Below are 23,644 nucleotides of genomic sequence, written 5' to 3'. Positions count from 1 at the left end.
ACTCAGACTGCTGAAGCCTCATATTAGCTTCAGATAAATTATTTTTGATAAATACATTTTTGCACAAAAAAGGACTCTGGATTTTGTCCCCCATCTTTTTACATTGTAAGCATATTTGGAGGAATCTTTTAGTTTTTAATCATTCCTCCAGTATTATCTGGAGGAATGATTAAAGTGAGCAAAACCTAATTCAATGTCCATTTGGGCACCTGAATATTGTTTTAAAATAGACTTGAAAAATTGTGAATCTATCCTTTAACAGCATGATCCTGGTTTTGCCTATCATACAACTACGAGCAGCATTCAAAAAAAAAATAGCGAGTTCTCCTATAAAATCTGTTGTGCTCAGTGGTGGCTGTCCTGCTTTTGCAAGCATGATTTGTACATCCGTCAAGGCTCTCAGTGCCAGCTCCCCAGATGGCTCAGCCTGGACAGTTCACTTTGGCTCCGGCCAGCCCACCCATGTTCTTGATAGCACAGCATGTACTGCTTATATTTTGTCAAAAATAAGCAGTTTCGTATGACTTACATCGTTTCTTCACCCTGGTAATGATATCTAAGAATCCTGTATTCCATGAGTCATATTAACTATGAATATTTCCACATCTACAGTGAAACCACACGCTTTCACTCCCACTGCCCCTTCTCGGTTGACATAGCCATAGACTCTACATCATTGTGTCATGCAGTAATGTAATGCAGTGTCATGTAATTTAATGTAATGTGTGGAGGTCAAGTGACAGGGTCCACTGGTCTGGTCGATTAGATAGTGAGGTGTGTCATCGGGTGACACGTTGGGCCTCGCTAAACATAGTCAGGGGTCTGTACTTTAAGCAAGGACAAAAATTCTATGTTGCCATTAGTGACAAAACTAGGTACTTGCTGCAAAACAGATTAAAAACATACATTATATGTATGTAGAGGCATTTGTTGATAATTATAATAGTATTAATAATAATACTTATATATAACAATAAAACTTTATGTAGCGCTTTTCAAAAACGAGTTTACAAAGTGCTTCACAGACATAAAATCAGAAAATACACAGTGCAATAGCAATCTGAATAATTTCAATGCAGTCAATAAAGAGAAACATAGATAAAAGACAATGAATAAAAATCTTAAGAATAAATAAAGCCATAAACAAAAAGAAAAACTCTAATTAAAAGTCATTTTATTAAAAAAAAAAAAGTTTTAAAAAGAGTTTTAAAAGAGGACACTGAGGTAGTTTGTCTGATTCTCAATGGGAGGTTGTGGAGCCCTCACAGCAAATGCTCTACTACCCTCTGTCTGCAGATCTGAGAGCACGAGCAGGGGTGTAAGGGGTGAGAAGGTCGATAATGTAAGACAGGGCAAGGCTGCTCAGTGATTTAAAAACAAGCAATAAAATTTGAAAGTCTTTTCTGAACACTACAGGTAACCAGTGCATTGAGGCGAGAATAGGGGAAATGAGCCCATATTTTGAGTTTTTGTAAGAACCCTAGCTGCAGTATTTTGTACATGTTGGAGGTGGTTGATGGATTTCTGGGGCAGTCCAGCAAATAATAAGTTATAGTAATCAAGATGGGTGGAGACAAAAGCATGAACGAAAGTTTGTGCATCGCTGAATGAAAGAAATGATCTAATCTTGGCAATACTCCTGATGACCAATAGCTTATTTGGTGATATTGCTAAAATGTTTAGAGAAGTTCAGGTCTGAATCAAATATTACTCCCAGATTTCTGGCATCATGGGTGCACTGCAAACCCTGGGAAACTAAAGTCTGGTTTACACAATCCCTGTGTGCTTTGGGTTCAAACATTATCACTTCAGTTTTGTCATTGTTCAATATTGGGAAGTTACTGGACATCCAGGACCTTATGTCTGCAAGACAGGCAGTGAATGAGGTAACTGAGGGGAGATCTGATGGATTTATGGGCAAATAGATTTGTGTATCGTCAGCATAAAAATGGAAAGAAATGTTGGGGTTGCGGATAACTTGACCTAGTGGTAACATGTAGGTGGAGAACAGTAAAGGGCCAAGGATAGACCCTTGAGGAACGCCACAGGTGATACTTGCGTAGCTAGAGAAGAGATTTCCCAACTGATACAGAGAAGGTTCTGTCACTAAGGTAAGATTTAAACCAGTCTGGACCAGTCCCAGTCATGCCTACCCTGTTGTCTAGTTGATCAATTAATCTGCCACAATCAACTGTATGAAATGAGGCAGAGAGGTCTATCACCAAAATAGTACAACAGCCAGCATCTGAATCCATCCTAAAGTCATTTAAAACATATAGAAGTCCAGTTTCTGTGCTATGATGAATTCAAAAACTGGACTGAAACTTTTCAAAGAGTGAGTGGTCATTCATAAAAGATATGAGCTGAGAATACACCACTTTCTCTAGTACTTTGGACAGAAAGGGTAATTTAGATGATATGGGTCTAAAATTATTGAGATTGCCAGTGTCAAGGTTTGATTTTTTCAGTAGAGGTCAACAGCTGATTAAAAATTGGAGGAATAACCCCTGAAGATAAAGACTTGTTAAATATTGCTAAAATATCCAAAGATAAAAAGGCAGACACCTCTTTTGAAAATCTTGTGGGTAAAACAGTTAAAGGAGAGGAAGAGCATTTCATGCCATTAATCATCCTCAGTAAACCTGACTGGGATACCAGATAAAATGAATCAAAAGTCTGATACACCTCACCGTGTGGCAGAATAAACAGAGATGGCATGATTTGGGTACTAATGCTGGAAACTTTATCAACAAAAAAGGGCAGAAATGTCTCACATCTCTCAATAGAAGAGGCTTCATTGGAATCAGGAAGGCGGCGGATAAGACAGTTAATGGTCCTAAATAGCAACTTGGGGTTGTGAGGATTTGCAGCAATAAGATGTGAGAAGTATTGTGATCTTTCTTCCTTCACATGCTCAATTGTTTTAAAAGCTCTTTCATGGCATTAAAATTGCACCTTAATTTGGAAGCTTTCCATTTCCGTTTAGCATGTCTACACATCCTTCTAATGCTCTGGATACAGTCATTAACCCAAGGTGGTGGTTTTGTTAAAGCAGGACAGGCTTTAGACATTTTAAAAGGAGCAACGGTGTCCAAAGTGGCAGCACATTGTTGCATAAATCTATAATATCTATAATATTCTGCATGAATATCTGATATCATATCCTGTTGAACCTGGGGTACTCCTCTGCAAAGTTGGACTTGAATAATTGAAGGGTGCTGACTGAGTTAGAGGGAGTCCCAGTTACTCATGTCATACTGAATAATGCATGGTTGAAGTTTGTGGAAATGCCCTCTTACTCCCATAGTATTTATCACTCTGCATAACCCTGTTTACTTTGTTTGTCAGTTACTTAAAAAAATTGAAAACAGGATAAACCACTGATATTTTTTGTTCATATTAAAGTGAACATTATCTCATTTTATCCTAAGAACAATGCAGATTCAGATTTTGAAAGGAAGTCTGCACTGACATCTCAACAATGATGAAATGATTATGCATGAAATTTCATATTATTCACATTCACATTATTTGAATGGAGGATAAAATTGTGTTACATTCGCTGACCCAGACAGTAACTGATAATGATTCTAAATATCTAACTTGCACATAAACCATGACAAAAACTTAAGGCTTGAATATATCATGTTTACCCTTAAAAATCACCTCCATTTCTCTCAATCTATGCAACCACTACTTGGACAAGTAGCAGAAGTAATCACTGCAATTCATGCTTAACCCTGCCTTACTGACACTGACCTAACAGGTGAATTATCTTCTCCACTGCTTCAAAATATCCTTATTTCTGTCTTCTCTCCCATTATAATTAGGACAAACTCAGATTTAATGGGCCCATGATGTTTTGTCTGCTGACCTGCTGTTTCATCCTTTCACTACCATAGCATTTATAGCCTGCTCTTGTGATCCCCATTGTGGAAACTGTTTCAAATCAAGCAGACCTTATTTAAAAAAGAAACAGAACATTTTGAAGAAGAAGGTGAGGGGATAGAGGTTAATTTCTGCTCTATTCCCATGTGAAAAGGCAGAATATTGGGATTAGACACTGGGGATAGAGAAGTGAGATGGAGGGCAGAGAGGTCAAGGCTCTTACTGTACAAGCATGTCCTTTTGGCTAATCAGTGAATGGCTGCCATTGTTACAAAATAACAAAAATGTGACCATTGGGTCTAAATGGCACTAAGAAGAGAGCCAAGCAAACTGGTTGTAAGCAGCAAGATGTAACACATACACACGCACACTAACACACATCAACCAACCTCATACTGACTGACAATGGACCATCAACCAACCACATACTGACTGACAATGGACTGCTCAATGTACATTCACTAATGTTAAGGAACGTATTTCAACTAGAGTGACAACATGTGCAACATTAAATAAATTGAGCCTTATCTGCAAGCAGGAGAAATTGTCACTTTCTTCTATGCTGCACACCAGTTTTCAAGTTTCCTTTTTACAAAATTTAATACAAATGCCAAACATAAAGTTTGTCATTCAACCACATATTTTCTTTAACTGTTTAAACTGTTAACTGTTTTACCTCCAAAATAATGAAGACCTGAGACCCACATATAGGCTAAAGGAACGTGAAGTCGAGAGTGATTGTAGCAACATAGTGTTGCTGTGTGATATCTAAGGGTTTACCAGGAAGGAGTTCTGATCCTAAATAAAATGCCTTGGCTATGCTCTTTACAGAGACGCTGAGAAACTCATTTTAAGCTCCAGCTCTATTTCTTCACACCTTAACAACTACTTCCAAGGTCAAATACAGTGTAGGCAGGGTATTGGGCTGCACTCTTATGGGCAGTCCACACAGAAAGCATTTTTTGTAGCGTTCTTGACATCTGTCACTCGCTTACCTCAGGGAACAGATAGGCCTACACTTCCATTTTATCAAATGTCTCAATCCACAAAGACTCAAAGATAAAATGTGTGACGCATGTCACAACAGGAACCCCCTGCATTTTTTTGTGCTCCAAGTCTTTTTTTATTTTTTTTATCTGGCATGCTTAGTGAAGTGTATTCTCCACAGACAGCCATTCAAAACACAAAAATCTCTTGCTGATGATTTCTATAATGATTTATCAAGACCCCCAGTGTTGCTATGAGCTTACTAAAGGCAATGCAGCTTTCTTCCTGCATGCTCCTTGTGGAGCCTACTTGAAAACTTGTTTTGTCCAGTAAAATTAGTCAGCTCAGGGAAGACAGTTGGGCTGGCCACTGTCCTCTGCTGCTTACAGGACAGCTGGTCCTGAGGACGATGACGGCCAAACAGAGGTCGTACTGGATGTGGACTGGATGCTTCAGTAGAGCATAGGCTCCACTCAGGTCTTGCTTTTGATGTGGATTCCTTGCAGTCTGTATAAAGCTGTAGTAATTTATGTGCCACATTGTCAGATTTTGTTTTGTTTTGTTTTTTTCTTTTTCCAAGTATAGCTCTTGACATATCCTTCAATCTACGTCATGAACAATCTGGCATTTTCCAAAAGATAGTACACACACCATTTAATTTGATGCCTCTGCCTCCCCATCTGTACTCTGCATAAAGAGGCAACATTTGAATACAGTGACAATTAACTCCTGTCCAACCTGTTCTTTGCTGCTTGGCATCCCAAAAGTCTCCAAATACCAGCCATCCTTTATCTGTCTGTCGTTACTGATAGATAACCCCATTCAACTGAACTCAATAGTATTATCCCCAGGGATTATGGCAATGCCCAACACAGGGTCGTGCATGGCATTGGCTTTTGTTACACAGACAACCAAACAAATGAGGCCTGTCAATTTCATTATTCAGGCAAGATTCCCATGGCTTTTGGGATGCATTGGGCAGCATGGACAGTGTAAATGAGGTGCAGAAAAACCTTAGCAGCACACTGAAAATCTTGTTGCGTGACAAGTGCTCAGGGGCCGGTTATCACCATCAGACTGCCATCATCACACATATTGTACCTCTCTTTCTCGGGTTACTGTGTACAGCAGCCACCTGTATCTTCCACTGGAACAGTTAACCTAATCTCAATGTTGTCAGACGGGGAAATCATACATATCATGTGCTTGGAGTCATACAGTTCAAATGCAGCTCTGAGATACTGAGGAAGTTATATAGAAAAGTCTCAAGGGCTCCTAGTAGAGGTCCTGCACATTATCATAATGATTTACAGCCCTGTGCAACTAGTACTGTATCCAACTTCTTCAAACAAGCAATTATTCAAATATTACACAACAAATTCAGTAACCTAGCATTTGTAAATTGTATTTTATTCATATTTTAGATAAAGTGATTACTTAACAGTAGCTGTTGCTTATTCATCTCAGTCAACATGAAGTTGACTGAGATGAATTACTTGCGGTAACTACTGCTACTTCTGACAACAACCATTTGTACTGTTACTAACATCTAATCAGATTGGCACCATGGACACCGCACATTCTAACATCACAAAAATCCCTTTTTGTAGTTGGTAGTAATGCCTCATCTTCTTCAGCCCAGTTTCCATGCCCCATCGTTCATCAATAGACTATACTCTTTTTTTCTATATACTGTGAATGCTTCCTCTTACTACCACAATGTGTAACAGTGTTTTCTTATCTGTTTGGACTGTTCTACACAAGTAGTACTTTTATTGTGGACATCCAATTTGGGTTTAAAAAATACCAAGAATAATTTAATAAATGCTGTGATTATTTAAAAGCTATTTTATTATTTTGAATGTGAACAAAGCAACTTTAAGATGAGAACAGACATATCTCAGCTGCAGTCTGAAAACCTTTGTCTGTAAGATACAATTTGTAATTCTGTGAATACACAGACAATGGAAAATACAGACATCTCAACTGTGGGTCAAAACCTGCTGTGAAAACAAAGAAACAAACAAACCATAAAAACTCTGAATATGCAGGTAGCTACCAGTTTCAATAAGGGAGTCAAAATGATTTTTTTTGTCCTGCAGCTATAAACACATTTTGAAAATAATGTGCTGTCTGTCCTTGCAGACCTTGAGAAATGTATTCTTGCTTTTATCTTATCAAATTAATACTCACCAGAAATTGTGTTCCTGTTTTCAGATAGTACAAAATGTATTAGAAATGTAGCTTCTAATACACTTCCTACTATTTTAATTTCTTGTCAGCTACAATTTTAGCATACAACCACAGCAAATAACTGAATTCACCATCGTGAGCAGTAATCAAAAATAGCATCCGATCACATTAGCTCTCTTACCAGTCGACTACCCCCTTGCTTTTGACGGTGTTGGTTGTTTCCTGTGTTAAACTATAAGTTAGGAGAAAAAAAAGATGGTTATATGCACTAATCATATCTCAAATCAAAATAATTCACCAATTTCTGGTTGCCCCCAAGCAGCACTGGAAATTCTAAATGTTGAGATTGTGGTGTGGATTTGTATGACATTTTCATGACAAAGATCTTATGTACTGTAAATTGTTTCCTTTCATGGAGTGGAGCCACAGCAGCAGGGACCAGAGCTAATACCAGAAGTTGATATACAGCTAATGCTACTAATGCATTGTTCTGGATGGTCAACAACATCCTCCCTCTGGAATGAAATGGCCTCAGGCCTCTGGAGGACAAACAGGCAAAGAGATTACATTGTGGTTCATTACTGTCAACTGTAAAAGCATACATAATTTTTTCTGCGGCACTGTGTGACTAGGTAATAGATTGTCAGAGTTTCCTATTTTGCACAGTATTGATTTAGAAACATATTCAGTGGCCAATTTTCTTTTTTTTTCGTTTTTCTTTTTTTAAATTTAGGCCATTAGAGACCAAACAAGTCTTCTGGATTATAGTAAGGTGCTCATAGAGAGACTGAGTTGAAAATTATAATAGCTTGATTCAGAGAATATTATTTTGTAATAGTGCAACCAAACATAATACAAGTCCATATAGTTGAAGAACTACTTCAGATATGATTGGGCTAGCACTTCACACCATTGCTCTGCCAACACAGTGCTGAGGGTGTCTTGGCTGGGGCCATTGAACTGGTCCTCACAATAATAACAAGCAATCCATCCAATTCTCATGTAGAATGACTCTCATCAGCCCTGTCTAACACACACTCCTGAAGCGGGGGGAGCTGGGGGAGGCAGCACAATGCATTTAGCTGCCTAAGTTCCTCTATGACTACTGACAATAATGCTTTTTTTCTCCTGCTTTCATTAGTTTTCTCACTTATTTATACAGTAAGAAATGATGGAGGCAGCAGAATTCAAGGTCACATTATGCTGTGATAACTGAAAGAACAAAATTAACTTAAAGCTGTTATGTGATAACAGCACAGTATCTGCACTGTGGACAGAAGGTCACTGCAGTCTGTTGCACTTTTAATCAACTTATAATCAAGCAAGAATGTGCCGTCTGGTGCTTGCTGATCATGGTGGATTAAGAAGCAACTTAGAATATTAACATTTTTGAAAAATAAATTCAATCTAGCCTGAAAAGCTAAAGTATAGCATTACATTCTGTAAGTGTCAAGTACAACACAGGTAATTAAACATTACATTTTTACTATGTAAAGGTTAGTTAGTGATATCAGAGGTTGTGCATCTAAAGAATTGTTTTTTTACTTAAATTAACTGATCCAACAAATGACCAAAGATATTAGTACAACATAGCGATTGTTCTTTTGAAAACTCTAGCACCCTACTGTAGCTAATGAAAGAAGCTTGGCCTGTAAATTTAACTTTCTGCTATAGTTAAGCATTTTACTATCCCATAAGGCTTTCCTGTTGTGCCATTTTTCCCCTTTCAGTTAAATTAAGTTGTTTGTTAAGGGTGCTGAATGCAATTACTGGGTATTTATTTTATATTGTAAACACAGATGAGGCCTCGGGCACCACATGTAACCCACCGAGAATCTGCTGAAAGATTTTAGATTTTACAACTTTGAAAATAGAAAATAGAAAAAAGAGAGTCATGCAGTTTGGAAAGATCCCTAGCTAGTACAGTGGATTTTTAAATTTCCTCCCCCCTGTGGAGCCACTCCACAAAAGCTGAACAAGTGGCACACATTTCCCTGCTGACTGCAAGAACTACAGTGAATGTGGATGTTGTTTCTTCTCCCCTCTTTTTAGGGAACAATTGAGCTTGTATTAAAACTTTGCCCTTTCAGCTAAACCAGAGCAACAATTTACCCAGTGAGTGGTAGAGAATAAGGTCATGTCAGTGATGAATGCATTTTCAGTGCTCCGAGTATTTTTGCAGTTATAACCATGGAGAAAGTCTGGATAAAAAATGATTTAGATTTACAATGTTAATGATCTCTACTGTGTGTGCCTAAATGTTTTCATTATGGGAGGTTTACTCTCAAGAGAAATCAAGCAGCATCCAAGAAAAAAAAAAGGTATTGTTTCATCATCCACAAGACCACTGTCATTAACAAGCTTATCAAGTGTTTACTGAGCTCTAATTGAACTCAAGACTTGAGAGTAATAATCCAGTGTCAAGCTTTAGATCGCTAATGTGACATCATTGATGAGAAATGGCTGCCAGCTTGGCACACTCAAGCTAGCTCAGGGTAATGTTTTGATTAATACTGAATCAGGCTTGTCATCCTTCCCGATGATAAGGTGGGAGTTAATTGCCAAGACTTCCCATTCTTTCTGTTGCCCTATCCATGGAAAGCATTGAAGCTGTGTGTTATCAATGAGACCAATTTTGTAAGATGCATAAGACAATTTGAAGAAACATACTGTATGTACAAGTATGCTCAAATGTCATTGCATTATCAAGATCAAATAGGTAGGCAGTATCTTAAAAGATAAAGTAAGGCAATAAATCCAATAAATGTGGACTGAATTGACATTTTTTAAGTAGTACATCATAAAAATCTAGTCTTTCTTACCCACTCCAGTGTGAAACCAGCCAGCGTCAGTTTCATCAATCATAGCCTCTGCTATCTCTAGTGCATTGTGGTTTTCGGGAAGTTTCAAAGGAGCACAAAATGAGCAAACCCCTCCAAGCACAGTGCAGCTGCCGATGAAATCATTTAGAGAAGAAAAGACTGGAATAATTTAAAGGCAAATAAAGAATAGCAGCCAGTAAGTCCAAGTATAGTAACTCATTGAGAAATGAAGCCTTGGCAATCTGATCCAACATGAGGCATTTGTCAGAGGCACACAGGAAAAAAAGCAAGACATGCTAGAAGAAATGGGTTTGTAAGCACCAAGGCCACACCCAATCAATATATGTGAATCGATCACATGCCAACTCCTGAGCCATCTTTATGAAGTTGTTTTGAAATGTGGTTTGGGCTGCTCACCCACATGGAATGGCCAATATATCCCTCGATGTTTCTGTGCTCCCAGTATTTCAAAGACTCTAAGTTCATTAAAGTTATTATGCTATTTATTCAAAATGACTGCATGGACAGCGTCTTTGAACTTTTGAATGCAGTTACTTTAGAGAAGAAAACAGAAAAAGCTAAAGGAGAAAAGGCAGTGAAAAACAAAACTTAATAATTTATAGTGTCCAAAACATAAAGCCTGGAAAAGAAGCAATGATCCTTGTATTTACACATCATATTAAAAGGTGGTCTTGTACTAAAAGATAAGCATTCATACAAGAGTGAAATTCAGATATTAAAACAATGATCCACTAACCCACAAATGATGATTACGTTGATGCTGGTGTATGATTATGCTATCATGAATCTACAGGGCTACCAGACAGGCTGCTCAATTCAAAAGCAACACAATTTAAATGTTACATGGTTGAGTGCCTGAAAGGATATCTCATTCGTCTGGGCCCACAGCAGTACCAGAAAACACCCACTCTCGATACCAAAGCTGAAATCATCTCCTAGCCTGTGTTATATCCTTATGCTTTTAAATCTCATGTCTGAACTCTGTCTGAGCCACCATCTTCCATTTTTTGGGTCGTTCAGGAGAGAATCCAGGAGTGCAGCTGTTCTCCTCAGCCTGCCTTCACTCAATATGCAATTGTAAGAAAAATACTGTTGCTTGCAGCGTATTAAATTAACTGAATTGTTTCTGGGTGTGATGAATCATCTTGGGGTATGATAAATTGGCACCCTATCATAATTATATTTGCATAATGTCTTTTCTGCTTCATTTCCGTTACTACATGTGCAGGAAATTTCCCACTATCACTATTGCAAGATCTGGAAATAATTCTTACCATTTATTGTTGTCTTTGGGATCTGCCAAAATGTTTAACACCATGAACCCATATATCAGTGTCTCACTGTGCGAGGTTAAAGCACTGTTAAAAAAAAAAAAAAAAAAACTCAGACGACTCATGAAGTGTAATTAATAACTAATTATAATTAAAGAAGATATTACAGTCAAACAGTCAAGAATATTAAGGGTAGAGAGGGGGCTGACACTACAACAAATAAGTACATGTTAGCCAGAAATATACATAACTACATATAATAAGCCACAAACTACAGATCACAGTACACAATAAGACACTGTGCAATTACAATGATAATTTATTGGAAAAGACTGACTCTTACAGTATCCACAGTACCTTTGAGATGATTCAAGGTGCATTTGGAAATTACCAGTGTCACCTGGATACTCCATGTCCTCTAATAGTAGGTTGCTGGCCATACACACACTACAATTTCAATTTGAGTATGAGTATGATGATTTTCTTACTCTTTTGTGACTCTCCACTCCAAATTTTTATCAACATGCATAAGAAGTAGCACTCAGGTTCAATTCCAGAAGTTTTTACATACTATTAGACAGGTTGTAGAAAGTTGATTAATTTCCAAACTGCATGTTTAGAGATGCTTGTGATGTGATGTGGAACATGGTCAACCCATCGACCCTCCCCAGGATGCGTTGTCGACAGTGTTTCCGCCTTGTTATCTAAGATGACGCCTGAAAATGGTTAATAATGCAGTCTCAAAGGATGTTTCTGAGAAAGATCAAAATGTTTCTGTTTTTATCTGCTTTTCTTACTGTTGCATTTGATTATGTATGTGATCTTGGCTCCCTTCAGCTTTAAAGATTGCACTGGACTGCTTACAAAGCCATGTAACTTACAGTACATGCAAATTTAAGAGATCTGATTCAAGAGTCATGCCTTGTGCTTGACTTCTTCCGCTGGTTTTTGGCCATTGGCATCCATGCATTTCCTACCCCCAGGATAGAGGAGAACAACTTTTTATCATGTTCAGTTTAAGACTATGTTGGGTATTTATTTATTTATTAATTGACTGATTGCATTCTTTAGTATGAATTGATAAAGCCCTTTTAGGAAAACAGCCCATATATCTTACATCTCCAACAGCAAATTCACTGCTTTACCAGATCTCAGGAGAAATTTCCAAATTCAAAATAGAGATTGGTAAAAAGGCCTTCAAATATTTTGCTCCACTCAGATGGAATAGACTGCAACAGGATTTGAAACAGCATCTCCTTGGCTGATTTTAAAGTTTTAATTGTGTTCACCTTGGCTATACTTGTATGTGGTCAGATCTGAGTGAATTGCGACTTGTTTTTTTGTATCCCTTATTGTTGCATTCAAATGCATTTACTGCTGGTTTATTCCTGTTTTATTTTATATTATGGGGGGAAAAAAAGTTTTTGCTTTGTCAAATTAAGAAAGGGTTTTTTTTGGGTTTTTTTTATTTACCACCTCTAGCTACTGATCTGCCTTCCACATGAGCACAGTATTGCTTACAAGCCTTACAGTAGGTGTTTCCAGGTATTTCCTGCCAGGAGTAGGCTGCATGTTACTGTGGCATTATTACTTATTAAAGATTTACACAGAATAATTTACCCATACAGTATTTACCCATACTGTCTTCAACCATGTCGCACCAGGAAAATCTATTTAAAATATTCGTATAGGTCTGATCTTGTGCTCAAATCTCATGACCTGGACTAATTTGTGGTTATCACTTAGGAGCTTCAGCCTGAGCAGTTAGAGGTCAGAGGGTTCAGCTGGCACAGCATGGAGAGACACATCCATATTTTATTCTGGTCCATGGCAAGAGCCGGCTATAGATAGCACGTTATTCTTGCTCCTCTGCAAACAGCAAAGGGCCTAAAATATAGTAGAGGTGCAAGCTAGCAGAAAGGAAAAGCATCTGACTAAAGATGGGACATTACATGCTTTCCAGTGGTTGGGAATGACAAGGCATGAGATGGTAAATGTTCAAATCCTGCACAGAAGAGAGAGAGAGGTGAGCAGAGTGGGGGAGTTTTTGTCTGTTCTTGGTGATTTTATACATCCCTCAGATGTGAAGCCTTTTCATTTGTCAATATATTTTCCTCTCCTGACAAAAATGCAATGTCCCTGCCTTTCTTCTTATAGAGAAATGGTGAAACCTGCAATTTCGTTTTATGGGTATCCATCTTTTTTATCTCCTGTCAAAAATTCTTAAAGTTTGTCGCCTCCAACTCAGCCACTGTTAGATGATGGCATAGATCGGCATTATCTCAGTGTTCATACATTACGATATTATCTAAAATATCAAAGTGGATTCCAAATCCAAATTCCATACCCATCACTTAAAGACTAGAACTACTTACTAGAACATAATCCTATAATCTTAACAAAAAGATAACTGTTCATGATATTCCAGTGTGACAGATTTTCAGGAATTTAACTTAATTTAGACATGACAGTTGAGAACCATATTTTAATGTAAGATATGATTATATAGAAAGAAACCATGCTATTTAATGCTTGTCCAGCTTTGTCACAGTGCATTTGGATGCATAAATCACCATTAAATGACAGCACTGTTTGACTATGATGATTTTACCCTCTTTTTGTGACTTTTTTTCCCCAGTATCAATATGCAACATTTGCATGTGAGTGATTTGCTTGTTATTTTTCACTGATGCCTTTTTATTTTGTTCTTCTCTCCCTAATACCATATGTCGACTCTTATTTTTGCCCATTCTTGCTCTTTTTCTTCTGTGATGACTTTCTTCTCCCCATTATTATTCCCCCTACCATCTTCTTCTCATATTTTCAGCTCATGATCCTGTACCCTCTGCTCTTTATTCCTCCTGGCTCTCTTATCTGCATCTCATTCCCAACTTTATCTCCTTTCTCCTTCCTTCAACATCCGTGGCATCCATTGTTTACCCATCTCCTTTTGACGCTTCTCGGCCTCTATCTCTCTCTCTCTCAGCCACTCTCTATTCATCTCTGTATCCCTTGTCTTTCCCAACACTTTTGTCTTTTTCTTTGTATCTGTCTAACCTCTTACTCTCTTCTCATGTACCTGTCACATGTCTAGAAGCAGTGCTGTCAAAGTTTTCCCAGAGAGCTACACTGGACTTCTCCTATTGAAACAATGGCAAATTTAATAAATCACAGAGGGAATCAGAGCTGAGGCGAACCCCTATTTCCTCTCCATTGATCTCAGCTGCACTCATTTGCTCCCCAAGCCATGAAGGGGAGGAGAGAAAACAAGAAATAGAGATGCGACTGGAGTACTATGTGTGCAGGCCTTTTGCCTGAATGCATGTGTGTGTGTGTATGTGTTGGCATGTGTTGGAGGTAGAGGCAAAAAAAAGAAGAAGTGAGAAAGGGAGTAATAAAAGGAAATGTAATATAAAAAAATAGAAATCTCCAGGAATTTAATTTCTCTGGCTCACAGTGTCTTTTCTTCCTGCAGATTTGCTCCAAATTAAAACAGCAGGGGTTTGTAGGGTCCAAAGATCTACAGAAATGTTCTCATCATTTCCCTTGTGGCTACATCTGCCTCTGTGAATATGAATGCTGTTGGGCTGCGTGGCAGGGTGGCTAAGAAAAGGACAAGTCCATAACTGATTCCAAATTGTTAAAACATGCATGTGGAAGAGGTGGCATTAAATTGCCAATAGGTGCATACATTATATCACTGCATTTGCTTCCACCTTGGGTAAACATTTATCATTTCATTTAGTTTACTCTTTGGTGTCCATTCTGGCTGTATAATGAGTATTGCTTTAATGTCAAAGGGAGGTAAGGTGTGGTTTAGTTTGGACGACTAATGCTACTTGGTTGAGGTGAGATAAATATCATTGTCATTGTTTAATTTATGAAAAGATTGCTGCCATGGTCAAAGAACAAGAGTATAGCCTACAGCCATGCTAGCAGCTCTGTTTAGGCTGTACTGTAGGCACAGCTGTGCTTTGAGCTATATGTTAAAGTCAGTATGCTAACATGCTCACAATGACAATGTTAGCATGCTAATGATTAGCGGGTACAATTTTTACAGTGTTTACCATGTTTAGTGTGTTACCATGCTAAATGTTCTAATTAGCACTAAATATCAAGTACGAGGATGTAAGTGTTTTTCAGGTATAGATTCATAAACCAAAGTATTAAAATGTTTGACCTGATGGGGATGTCCAAAGTTAGTACAATCCATCCTAAGGGGAACATAGATGTCTGTACTAAATTTCATGGCAATTCATCTGGTAGTTGTCAAGACATTTCACTTCAAAGCAGAAAGGTTTCTCTCATGGTGGCCCCAGAAGTTTGTGCTAATCCACCCAGTAGATGTTGAGATATTTCATTGGATAAGTGAAACCTTGATCTGCAGGTGATGCTAAAATAATTAGGATTCATCCTCTGGGGATGAAGAATGTCTGTACTAAATTTTATGGCAATCCATCTAATAGTTGTTTGTCTGGATATATTTGTCTGGACCAAAGTGGTTGACTGATATGTTGTTGCTTTATGCTGGTTGAACAAACAACCAGTGTTTTCATTTTTCTGGAGAAGACAGTCTTGATTTCCCATAATAGAAGCAACATGTAATGCAATGACATCTTTAAGAATGTAAACAGAAGACGCAGAGTCCAGTTTAATTATAAAGACGACATTTGTAGGCTCTTGTCAATACCCTTGTGTCCTACCATGAATTCAGAGCACTGTAATCCATCTTCCAAGCTGCATTGTAAGCTGTATCACCACCTGCCTCAGGGCATAGGGCTTTGTTGAAGAGCCTGGATATGCTGCCTTGTGTCTCACTGACTTTCAGTAGAGAGGAAATATCTTCTTGAGCCTAAGAGAAATAAGGGTCAAACACTATTTATGGACGGAGAGCATGGTCAAAGGTTTCAGTTTCTGACAGACAGTAATTCCCGTGGCTGTATCAGCAATTTGGTGGAAGCCAGCCTAGTCTTGTTCATTTGGCTTTTTGGAGTAGCTAGTCCTTCAGGGTATTTTTTCGCTGACAGAACAACTGTTGCCCTTCCTGGTGCTGGGTATCATTTTCTGTGAAGGTACAAGCATCAGATGCAGGCATTGTATCAGATTTTGCTGTGATATCTAACAATATATTTTTAGAAATATATATATCTGCAAATTACTAAATAATATATAGCATTAGTAGTATTAGTAGTGTCAGTTAGCATTACAAACAAGTTAAACTGATTTTTATGGTGCTGTAGAGTATATTGTATGCTTTGAAATTAATTGCATGGGGGAAATATTTTTGATGAATTAATCAGTTTTCTTCCTGTCATTATTAAGGAAACATTTTTTCACCAGTCAAACTAGAATGACAAAGTCAAAAAACAAAAAAAGGGTGTCTTGCCAAACACCTGTGGTAGAGGTTAATGTCACAACTGCAGAATACACAAATAATTAAAGAGATAGAGTTGGTCACACATTATTTTAGATTCTGTTTCATTTGCTAGATCTACCTCAGTAATGGTGCAGTGGAAAAGTCATTTTAAAAACAGAGTTAAAGTGCTTCTGTTCACCATGTAAGCAGTAGCCCTGCAGGTATTTACCAGAAATGATTTACAAACATAAGTGAATAGATGTGACAAAATGTTAATTTGGATTTGACATTACCAATTCATATTTTTAGGTTGCTCCTGAGTTCAATTCCTATCTTCTAGCTTAAAAATCCGTTCATCCATTGTGAGTCTGACAATGTTACATGAGTGCATTGCTAAGTCGGTGGAGTACTCTTTTAATGCTATGCCTTTTTGTGTTTTGTCTGACTACTGATGCTTCCCTGTCGCCTGAGTAGACCCTTAATAAGGACACTGAGTACATGTCCATCACTGAGCAAATGGCAGCATATTTTACCTTTCTGGGTTTCTGTATTAATGCACCGCTCACTGATGAGGTCTCAGGGGGGCCTGAGTCTGCAAGATGCAGAAAGAGGAAAGGGAATGATGGATTGTATTATATTTGGAGTGGACACTTCAGAAAAATCCTGTTCAGATATACACTGCTCATGGTCTTTACATTGGATGTGAAAGGATATGTAGAATATATAATCTTTTAGGATGTTAGGATGTTTTTTATTTTTTTAATTTATTCTTGGTCTTTTTACACTGCAAATCGTTTGGTTTGAAGGTTGTTTTCAGACTATGGTGAGGTCCATGAAAACATGAAAACACGGGTCTTGAGTTCAAATTATGTTAACTTTGGTGTTGCTGTGAAAGCAATATACTCAATAGACAGGATTTAGGAAATACAAGCGGGGTGGGAGTTAAGAAATGAGTAAACATTTACATCCACAAAAACAAACACTTGCATATACATACACACTTTCATGAAAAGCCTGCATAAATACATAAACAAGCACAACCTTGCAGCCCAACAAAATCAGAATGCTGAGGGTTATCTGCTCGCATTGGGCAGTGTGAGACCACCAGGAATACGTTGACTGAGGCAGCATGCTGTTGGCATCCACTGCTTATGAGACACTGTTAACACACTCTCAGCACTGATAAGGGAGTAACTGCAGATAAGGGAGATGAAAAGGGTGAAATAAAGGCACTAGAGCTTTAGCTGACATTGAACTCAAAATGAGAATCCAGTGTAGACTTGGGGTCTGGGGAAAAACAAATGTCAGAGTAAAATAGTTTGCTAGCTGCTTTTGACAGAAGTGAGAAATGGGGAAACAGTAAAGTAGGGAGAGAGAAGAAAGAATACTGTAATGTTCACATATCTGTCTTGTATTCATGACCTGTGGTAACATGAATGACCATCTTGTTGGTAATTAAGTCAAATGATTGTTTTGCATGTTTGAATATTAGCCAGAGAATATGTGTCCATTTCACAGGATGAGGTTTGTGGTGCAAACACATTTCTATGATGGCATTTTAGTATTTTAAGATGATTGAGATTTAAATACATATGTGTGTGGTAGTGGGGAAGACAAAAAGAGAGACACACAGACATGACACATGGACTGTGGCTCAAAGCACTTCTATTTGGCCTAATCTCTTTTCCCCTCGAAATGGAACAAAGAAAGAGAGATAAAAAGAGGCCATGAAATATGTCTGTAAGCAGTTAAGCTCAAATATGCTGCCACAGACTCTCCTCAATCCTATCAGGTCAAAGCTTAAGTGCCACTGGCCCAGCCCTTCTTGTTTATTTGCTAACTCAAAGTACCAAAATTAACCTAGCACTAATATAAGCACTCACAGGAAATGGAGCTCATTTAACCATTTTCGTGCACCCTAGCTGTCTACGCACTTTAATTTCAAGGTTATGGTTTTAGCCCACTTGGTGTATTGACACTACAGGTAAATCGAAGGCCCATTGTTAAACACACACACACACACACACACACACACACACACACACACACAAAATCAAAACATAACCTGAATATGGTGTTCAGTTGAACATGAGGAGGCTGAATGTGAATAAACCTGTGCGCTTATTCACCTTTTAAAATTTATTGTATCTACAAGGACATTAAGATGCATTATGTTCTGCCAAATGGAGAACACTACTCCAGTATAGCCTTCAAATGTGATTTCTTTTTTCCAAGGGCATTCACACTACATTGATGTTTATGAAGAGGAGAGAAAAGAAGCTTCTTTTTCTAGTGCAAGACAGAAACTTTCCTGCTCCCCAATGTAAGACTCTTGACTATTTCTCTTTTCTTAAGGAGATGTTGCAGGTCCTGCATGGCAGGGCAAGCAACCAGACATAAATGTTAAACAGGAGAAATGAGAGAGAAGCGTTTGTTGTTGTTGTCAGACAGGATGCTCTCGGCAGAATTAATTAACAGCATATTCCATATCCATGTCTTATATCTCCATTTTCACAGATCAGCTCAAAGCATTAAGAACCTGACCACTATTCTACCACGAACAGAAAGACACTCTTCATCTCATGTATCTTCATACCAAATAAGTTCACATGTACACATTAAAACATGTACACAATGAAAACTGACTTTTAACTTCAGTCATACTTCTTTCAGGGATGTTAACCTATTGTACATAGCATTTTATCATCATCAGTAATCTACACATACATCAACACTTAATTTACCCTCTGTTACCACTTTTAGCATGAAATCTGTCTAATTACAAATAGAAACATACTGAGAGAACCTAACAAACAACCACATTTCAACACATTGGAATAACATAACACATTACAGTAGCATATGAAACACATTACAATAATTAACGGGAGACTCTTACACTGCCAAAGGCAGAGAAAGAGGTGGGAATTCACTACATAAATACTAGGCCTTTTTCAGTCTGTGTTTTTTTCTGTACTTCTCTTCTTGTGAACTCATGAATTGTCATCAGTTGTAGCCCAAGAACTGTTCCAATTCAAAGTTCACATCCAGCGGACTACAGACCAAATGCCCAGATGTGTACTTGCTCATTTTATTGAGGATACATCGGGAGCTGACTTGTGTGGACTTGGAACACCCAAGTATCCCAGAATGCATTTCACACCAACTGGCAGCAATAATTGAAATTTTGATCCAGGCTAAAAGCTGTTGTAGTTTCCACTGTAGGACTGCTAATATGTCACTTTATCAAGTTTTAATATTTTTTCAGGTGAGAGAGTAACCATTTAGATTCCCAATATGTGGTCAGTTTATCCAAATAACACCTATTTGGAAATTTGCTCTGACGTTTTTGAAGATGTGAGGAGCCGCTGGCCGGATGAGACCAGCTGTTTATCTGGGCTGCCAGCAGCCCAACTCCTGAGCCGATCGGCCAGTCAACGTCCATCATCATCCCAGGGTGAACATGATCCGATGAACTGATCTGTGCAGCTCTTTGGTAATTTACTGCTGGCTCTAATGTCTCCGTAGCATTCTGATATATGATATGATTCCTTTTGGAAGATAAATGTTGGTCTCAGATGAAATCTAACAATTGTAGCTGCCACATTAGTTTGTCTGAATGTAAAATGAGGCTTCATGTTTGTACTGGACAGAACAACAGCGCTGCCTCTGGGGCTCTATATGCACAGATATCACCACATTTCAGTAAAAATAAATGTAGTAAAATGAACAGATCAGTCTTTATTAAATTTTGTTTTATTTTATTAAGCTACATAACAGTTAAGATTTTTATTATAGTTAAGACTGAGTAACATAATTTACTGAATCTCTCTATTAATGAGGTTATTTTTTTGTGAGAAAAAAGTGTTAGTGGAGCCTCAAATTGAGATTATTTTGTCACAGTACAGTCAAGTAGTTGTGTTGAAGGTAAGCTGCTGCTGTCAGCAAGTACGCTGCTGTTCCAATTGCAGAATGATCGTACTGCGTCCTACTGTCCTTGGAAGTTTGTACTACTAAGTCAAACTTGCCAAGTCTGAACTAACAAGTACGCAAGTCTGAACTTGGCGTACTTGGTATTGAGAAAGACCCACTTTCTGTAGCCATATTAGCGTTAGCTTCATGCCAGCCCTCTATCTATTCTCCTGTTAAGCAGGAGAAATGATGAGAGAGAAGCGTTTGTTGTTGATGTCAAACAGGACACTCGCGGCAGAATGACGAGAGGCTAGCAGTCCCTGGGCAGAGTTACAAATCCTCAGCTACTGCCCTCTATTGGCCTGGACAGGATAAAACACTGATCCATTTAAAATCGATAAACTGAATTATACCAAAAATAAAGTTAATTTTGCACCAAAATAAGAGAAATACACAAACCAAAAATGTGACTACATTTCATGTGGGTCACAGAGTCTATACCATATAGCTGATGCATAGCAATAATTGTCAAAATATGTTGGATATTTTCTAGGATCAAAATATCTAGGATTATTTTCTGGCATGGTAGAGAATGTGGGGAACTCTGTTTAAGTTTCCATGCCGTGTGTTCAAAGGAGTTCCTGTACGGCAGTGGAATAAGAAAGCAATCCTTCAGCACAAGGCAGACACAACCCTGGGTTGGTGCACATGCACTTCGGTTTACAACAACATTGCCAGAAGCAAAAGCTACAGCAGCTGCTACAGCATCAAAGCCAGTGTGCAACTTGAAAAAAGTCTTGTGTGAGTCTGAAACATTTTTGTTGTCCTTTCTTGTACTATAAATGGGAAATACAATTGATTTTGGCATGATGGCCCTGTTCTGATACACAGTCCAGTTCACTTCTATGGATAAATGCAAATTGAGGACATACAGTATGAACTCAGTAGGCCTCATACATCTCACAAAGTGATCACATTGGTAGAATGTTTTAAGTCTCTAGTTTGAGGGCAGTAAACTGGCGCAACTTGGCGTGAACAACCCATTTCATCTCAGGCTGTAACCAAAATGTTCTTTGAGTGCCATGACTTTTGTCTATTAGTGTACTGTTGGTGTATGTCACATGAACTAAATGCAAGACTTCTGTCAAACAAATTTTATTTTCTAATTCAAACTCAATATTTATTAATAATTAGTATATCTTTGGGTAATTGATGGAGTAATAAGGGTCATCATGCTATGGTTCAGGGTCCATCTCTATCAAATACTGTATCGTAGGGAACATCTCTAACATCATTGGAGTGATGCATACCGGTCCTTTATATATGTTTGATTGTTTTAATTGTTTACATTTTGTTTACAAGGATGATTAAAAATGTGTCTGTTTATCTACACAGATTCACACATCTTTTGGTATGAATGTTCTTAATGAAACATATCAAAGCTTTTACAAGCGACAGAGTCAGTACCACAGTTCATATCCAATGATGTGTGTGTAACAGCGTGTATTGTCCAATGAAAAGTGAGCTACCTTCTTTGCATCACTATGCACTCTTATGGGACATGCAGTGGTGAGAAAAATGATGTTGGGCTTGGTGGGTTTAAATAAAACAGTGAGGATGGGAAATCATTTTCATCTAGGCGCCAGAGAATGTGGGGAACTCTGTTTTCAGTTTTCGTGCCATGTGTTCAAAGGAGTTCCTGTATGGCATTAAAAGTAAGAAAGCACTCCTTCAGCAGAAGGCAGATCCTACTCACAACCCTGGGTTGGTGCACATGCACTTCGGTTTACAAAACATTGCCAGAAGCAGCAGCTACAGTAGCTGCTACAGCATCAAAGCCAATGTGCGACCTTAAAAAAGTCTTGTGTCAGTCTGAAACACTTTTGTTGTCCTCTCTTGTACTATTAATGGGAAATACAATTGATTTTGGCATGATGGCTCTCTTCAAAGCTGTTTCCCTGCCCAAGAGGACTACCCTCTCCTATTAGACTGGGCAAAAAGGATAGCACTTGGAATAGAGTAAAGGCAGACATCACACTTGTCTGTCTTATAAGTATATGCACATATGACAGAATAGTAGAGGAATACATTTTATGTTTAAGTGCTTGGTGTATCACGGCTATAGCTGTAGTCCATGAGATAGCTTAACTTAAAAAAATGTGGATGGTTTTCTGTTTTGTGATACAGTAAAGGCTGCTGGCTAGTAAATGTGGCAGTTATCAGCAATTGCAGCTAAGAGCAAGAAGCGGTGAGCAGCAGCAGTGTCTTAAATTGAACAACATACAGTACATGTATGAGTGAAGGCTGGGGTGGTGAGCGGTCAATACCTTGCAGCTTACAGCGAATTTGAAGATACTGGCCTCTTAGTAGCAACAACATTGGATAACATCAACAGTTGCAATTACAAATAATGTCAAAGGAGCTATATATATATATATATATAGCTCCTATTTTTCATTAAAATATTTTATTGTCCATTTCACCTGAATTGCTGATAGGAAACTGCTTGGGTCCAGATTTAGTCTGTGAGCTATATTAGCAAACACTACAACAGGACATTCAATTAAAAACATTAAAATAACTGTCATTAGGTTATACCTAAATCAGATTGATGGATTTAGACATGCACTGCACAGTGGGGATGGGAAATCATGCCTTCAAGATGTTATAACCAAAACATAACCTCCCTAAACCAATTCCTAAACCTACTTGGCAAACCTCATGCTTGAAAATAGCATAGTGTAAACTTACTGTATGCCAACACCTCCCCATTGCTGACCTACTACTTAATTATAACCATCTCTGTATGAATAAATGTGTGTGGTGGTGTTCTCAACACTTGTTCAAACTTGCAGCATCTGAGATCAATTAATTTTGTGATTGTAACACAGTCATGAAATATTTATTAACACACCATTAGAATGGAAATATTTCCCGAAAGGACATACCCAGCCCTTTGGCTGCAGATAAGGCTGGATACATCAAAAAAGACTCCCTCTTTTATCTTGTATGAATAGATGTTTACACAAAAACACTAAAAAGTAGTTTGCACAAATTAAAATAATAATCCTTACCTTTTATAAAGTATTATGACTGCACATAATGATGTATGTAATGAAGCAAGGGACCACGGTATGCCTGTTGGCTCAAAACCAGGAAACACATAAGACTCAGTTGGGGATATGATGGTTTCA

At 38.0% G+C, this 23,644-nt stretch overlaps 1 protein-coding gene across 1 annotated transcript in view; it reads left to right on the top strand.

Annotated features, from left to right (window-relative positions):
• The window catches only part of LOC121885546 (astrotactin-2-like), a 287,798-nt gene that overhangs the window by 90,597 nt on the left and 173,557 nt on the right, over window positions 1–23,644 (top strand). The window lies entirely within an intron of this gene.

Source organism: Thunnus maccoyii, chromosome 19, assembly GCF_910596095.1.
Source record: "Thunnus maccoyii chromosome 19, fThuMac1.1, whole genome shotgun sequence".
Taxonomy (NCBI): Eukaryota; Metazoa; Chordata; class Actinopteri; order Scombriformes; family Scombridae; genus Thunnus; species Thunnus maccoyii.
The sequence above is the reverse complement of the archived record's forward strand: the minus strand, read 5'-3'. Positions and strand labels throughout refer to the sequence as shown.